This window comes from Chelmon rostratus, chromosome 5 (assembly GCF_017976325.1).
Source record: "Chelmon rostratus isolate fCheRos1 chromosome 5, fCheRos1.pri, whole genome shotgun sequence".
Classification (NCBI taxonomy): Eukaryota; Metazoa; Chordata; class Actinopteri; order Chaetodontiformes; family Chaetodontidae; genus Chelmon; species Chelmon rostratus.
The window spans coordinates 1911999-1917998 of record NC_055662.1 but is presented as its reverse complement, the minus strand read 5'-3'; positions in this window follow the sequence as shown (position 1 = coordinate 1917998).

Below are 6000 nucleotides of genomic sequence, written 5' to 3'. Positions count from 1 at the left end.
TACGTTATGCTAGCATTGCAGACAACCTACACACTGAAGGAGTGCACAACACAAATGGCATACAGTACATACAGTATAAGCAGTGAAATTATTTATTGAAAACCAAACATAACATATTAACTATGCACTGACTTTAGACCGCAGGAAAGAAGTTGGAGACATTTTTTCATTGAATTCAATATATCTGGAGCCACCGTCTAGTGGCCAACGATGGAACTACAGCACTTCCAAACTGGCTTCAGTACTTTTTAAATGTCAAATCATTCTCTGTTTCTAGTTGAATCTCATTTTGTTGTGTTCCTCTGACTTTGTGAAGGCTTCATTTTCATTTAAAGGCATTGTGCTTGTTACACAAACCTTCATTTGATGAGGCTGCTTTTTAGTCAACATGCAATCAGTGAGACTGCAATACTGTATGGACGTTGTTGATAAGCAAATACAGGCAGTGCTATAAAGCAGCATGACCCATTCTCATTCATAGGTTCCACTGGGCACACAGCTCTTGACTGGCTCAATCTCAAGTCATTCATTGAGTTCAGCCATGGGGCTTTGGAGGACTTTTGCTGCTGAGATGGAATGAGAAACAAGAGCGCTGCTTTCTTTTGTCTCCTTTTTCTCGTTTCTTGTACGAGCACCGGCTCTGTCCTGCATCTGCGAGGCGGATTAGGCCAACAAAACGGAGGTTGCATTATGTCCTGAGGGGGCTTTACTGTAAGGTTCGCCACCAGTTCTCTCTCCCTCTGTCTCTCCACACTTAATGTACTGCTTCACTCAAAAGCGGCTAAATCTTTGTTAACAGGGAAGCTATGAACTCACAGGGAGTTAATCAGAGTCAGTGCAAGGCTGGCTATTTGCATGTGAATTGGCTGTGGCTGTATACCAGGCCTCTTTATGTCATTCATTCCCCAATGCCTCCGGCTTCTGTCCTCTGGGACGTCACACTGCCATAGGTGCATGTTGGGGAAAAATATCAGTGCGTCCTTATATGCTGCAAGGAAATCTGCCATTAAATAGCCAGAATAACCCAGAGAAGTGACATGAGTTACCAAGGAAGTTCAGAATTTTAAAGCTTTCAAATGTGCAAATGATGCAATCGGGAACTTGTGATTCTGGGATCAGTTTATGTTTCAGAATCTTCTTTTACATGATTTACCATGTGAGGCTGTTTTTAGCTGCTGTTTGTCAGATACTTGCTCTAAAATATTGCAGTAAGTGGGCTGAATCCCCCAAAACAAGATTCACATTTTTCAAATGTGATCTCAGGATTTTTTTTTAACTATGACAAAAATCAATAGGAGCTGTTTTAACAGCTTCCTTCTTTAAAGTGATACTTCCTGCCTTTTTCTATATGGTTTGATTTAGAAAGGTTATTGAGAGGGGGAGGAGAGAGGATGTTAGAGGAGAGAGTAAATCTGATGTGGAAATGTAGACTTAGTAGGATTTATCCATTTGAGAAAAGACCTTTTCACTTGTTTTGTTGGTTTATCCCCTAAACCCCGTCTCACCCCCCTGCCTAAAAGCTTTTGACATCTTCATCTTGTTCACAGTGGGCAGGCTTTGTTTGCTCTGCTTGAAAAAGTGGATGGGGCTCGGCCCTCCCCTCTCCGTGGCACAAGTGTTGGACTTTGCCATGGCAAAGGGGGGATTTCTCTTTCCTCCTGCCCCCTCCGTTTCCACATAACTACAATATGGTCATTGTCTGCCAGTGAATAATGTGGCCACTCGGGCAGCATGGACTGCTCCTCGGGCTTTGACTGTGAACCAGCTCTTTTCTTCAGCGTGAAAGGACTCTAATCCATGTAAATATAAGACTCCGAGTACAGCTTGGCCATGGTGGGGAGAGCGAGAGGGAGGAATGGAGGGGAGGGTCAGCAATTTAACCTTTGACCCAACAAATAAGAGGCATGTAAGTTTTAGAATTGCTCTCCAAAGAGGGGCTCCTGGGGCAGAATGAGCTTCTTTTGTAATCCTTGCAGTCTGGGGCTGATTGACAGGGGCTGGGGTGGGAGCATGGCGCTACACAAAACCAGGAGAAAAACAGCACCTCAGCTCTGCCATGAGAAATAAGACAAATAGACGGTGCTAAGTATTGATTATCAATCAGAGACTGCCACAGTCCTGCTCTCAAAATGTATTAAAATGACACCAATTTGACACAAAAGACTGGTTTTCTTATTTCCTCACATTGAGTGATTAAGAGTTTATTCAGCATATGTACCACAGCATTAATACTATAAAAATCATTAAAAGCCAGAAGCACAATGCTGCTCACATGTACAGAGTTTATCTGAGGTAGGTCAGAATCAGCTGGAGCTCCCCCACTGAGAGATGACTTAAACCACCTCTTTGAACAGACCTGCTAGATGTACAGAGCAGTACAGTACACTGAGCCTCAGACTGACACACTGTGGCTAATATGCTGATTACTCTGTCCACTGGAAACTTCAGCCTGGAGCTCTATCGTTTTTGAAGACATTCTCCTTTTTCTTTTAAAAGGACATTTTGCTGTGTACAATTTATGCACAAGGTAAAGAAAATTCACCATGACTAGAATTTAAAATCACTGTTGTAAATATTGTGATCTCAAACTGCTGAATTCAAATGTTTGTCAGTTGTGAAGTACATCCGGTCATCAAGAATTTACTTACTTACGTTTTACAGAAACTTGTTTCAGAGAATAGGATGGTTAACTAAAGACATGTAAGACACATAACTGCAACATCCTCGCTTTGATTCCAGTCAAGGACCTGTGTTTCCTGTCCACTATTAAAAAAAGGCAAAAATACCACACAGAAATAAGAAAAAAAAAAAAAAAAAAAAAAACAACAGGATATGAAATGTTAAAGAAGATGAATATACACACAGACTAGCTGCAGAAAGATTACATTTTGTCCATTGATTGTTCAGTCATTTGGACATTGGCATGCCAATTCCCATCATTTTTATATCGTACAGATGAGGACCTAAATATGAGTTGATGGTCTTCATCAATCATCATTCAGTTGCATTTCCCTACCCTGTGTTTACCATTTCAACACACCATGCCTTAGTCTGTTTCAACAACCAGTGGTAGAAACTAACTGAGAACAAGTACTAGACTCAGGTCCACTTGAGTATTTTCATTTGAATTTACCTCATACCTCAACTACAACACGCTTCACATTACAATGATGTAATTTTTACTTCATACCTGACATCTATAGTCACTTAGTAGATAAAGATTTTAAAAACAAAACAAATGAATAGTTTATGGAATATGATGCATCATTTGAATAAACCACACAACAGTATTTAAAGTCAAAAACATTGAAATGCCTTGTGCATGTTAATACATCAGTAATAACAATCCAATAATATGATATAATATCAAACAATGAGATGGATAACACATTGGGAAATTTTAAAATGTAGGACATGTGTTGTATTTTTACATTGTGGTATTTTTACTTTTATTAAGTAAAAGCACTCGATGCTTTTTCCACGACTGTACACAATACTGCACTCATGACAAGTGAGGTTGCATAATTCACCTGGCTAAGAATCACCACCACTCACTGTCTTCTACCTTCACTAGAATCAAATTACACATTTAGATGTGCTGCGTATGTCAAAGCATGGTGTGTCTTCACTCCATTACATTATTATTAGATGGAGTATTTGACATTTACCCCATATAGTTTTGGGCCTAATTAAATAAATATAAAGCTTGTGAAATATAATAGTTCAGATGATTTTCTTCCTGTTGTATTTCCATCTCTGATGTGTCCTTCTTCATGTGGGCCTGACACTTATTCTAACAATAAATATTTGGTTGTACACCTCAGCGCACTGTGAAGTCCTATACTGTCATAGGCTCTTACCTCCAATTTTGCCCACATTTTCTGACATACTTAATTTCAAATTATTGAAAACACTTTTTATTAACATGTTTATACTCTTCCCAGAATATAATGTATCCTTCTATATCCTAATAATTTCCAGCTCTATGTCTCTGCCAAATCTGGAGGGCCGTGTCATGTGAGCATGTGCTGCCTCGGTGTAAGCAGTGACTCCTGGAATATGTGGTGCTGAAAAGTGGAGAATAAAGAGGCATCAGGGCATTTTAACTGAGAGTGGCTGTGTTCTTCACTGCTGCCCTCCTACGTTCACTGCTCTCTCCTCCTGCCATTACTGTGACTACCTGTAATTTTGGACGGGTCATTACAGTGGTGTTCCTGTTGGGTCGTCGTTCACATCGCTGTCAGCTGTGTATTTTTGGATCCTTTCAGTCATTGGTGTTTTTCCACAACACTTCATGGAGATCGCCTGTCAATCAACCGATATGATGCTGCGAAGGATTTTTCATGCACTCGGTAGAGTTTGAGTTTTTTGCTCAGTTACATTTAAAATTCTTTCCTTTGTGAACCACAAACTGATTTCAGTGCTGCCGCCTCACCAGCCATCACAGCGCTGTGGGAAATGTATAATGTAGCTTGTAAGTCTCCTTCTAGGAAGCTTTGTCAGATGTAAGAGCATCCTAAATACATAAAACCCAAAGCACTCAGCAAGTGTATGTACAAACTTATATATATATATACACACACACACACACACACACGCACAATATCTGCTGTTTCCTTTTGAATATATATCGAGAATGGAGAAGGATTTGAGTAATCCTTCTAGCCATTAATAATTGGATAATACAATAACGAGAGCAAACGCCTCAACTCTCTCTCCTCTCCTTCAACTCCCTTCCTTCCCTTCTCACCTCTGTGACGTTACATCCTGCTAGAAGACACGAAACACAAAGGGTGCACAGTAAATGAGCTATAAAACAAATCCGGATACAGGCTGACTCATTACTCTATAAAGCAGTTGTGGCTTGTGGACTCTATTAGAAAGAAATGTCAACTTGCAGCCCCTTGTCAGTGGTTTGAGTGGATGTTTTTTTTAATTTAAATCATTTTAGAGGCCCTAAGAAGTGAAACTATCAACACAAGAAAATGGCTTGGTCATAGGTTGAGAAATTTATCCCACCAAGCCGACTGGATTAACTGATGAAAGCATTGTCACAGACCTAAATTAGACTGTGGGGGGAGAGATGGGTAATGGGAGGCAGCACAGGTCCATGGCTGGCCATAGAGCGGTTCATGAGTGGTGCCTTTACCCCTATGTCTCACAGAGATACATGCTTTTTACACGACAGCAGCAGCAGCGTTTTTAAAACACTAAATAGGCCTTAAGTTTTTTTTTTTTTTTTACACGCTACTGTTTCTGAAGCCAAGAATGTCATGTTCAATAGAATTGTTTGTTTGTTCTTTTTCTTGTCTCCAGTGAGCCGCTAGATTCGTCTTGTGACCCCCCCAGGGGGGTCCCAAGCCTCCGGTTGGGACCCACTGGCATAGAGCATTTAAAATGGCATTTGTTCAGATGAGAATTAATCTGATGGTTCCATTACATGTGATGTGTACATAGTGTACTCCCATAAGAAAACAGGCCTCCTCACATGCTCTACACGGATGAGACTGACATGCGAGAGGCTCAGGTGTGCTGTCTGAACTGCTCTGTGTTTGTGTTCGTGTGCGATTCTTTTCGCATTAAAAGTGTGTTTACATGCAGGCAACAGCATGGATGGTGCACGTACAGTGATTAGGTGATCTGCTTCCTCCCTTTCATGTGTTTTTAGTCTCCTCTGCTTTGTTCCCTTTCTTAATTACAGCCGAGCTCTCCTCAGAGGGTGTGTAACCCACTCCCCACTTCCACAGCAGCATCCCATTAAAGCCACGCACCCGATGCCTCTCCTCTACCTTCATGCAGAATACAATTAAAAAATGGGGAGAGATCAAAAAGATGCCAGGAGCCTGACGAGGGTGATGTTTTTCTGAGAAATGCAGATTTGTGTTATTGATGGCTGCCCTGTTTGGAAATCATTACGGGACAAGGAGTAATCAGTGGAGCTGCATCAGCATTTTACTCGTAGACAAGCAGCAACACCACCCCCTAACACACATAAACATA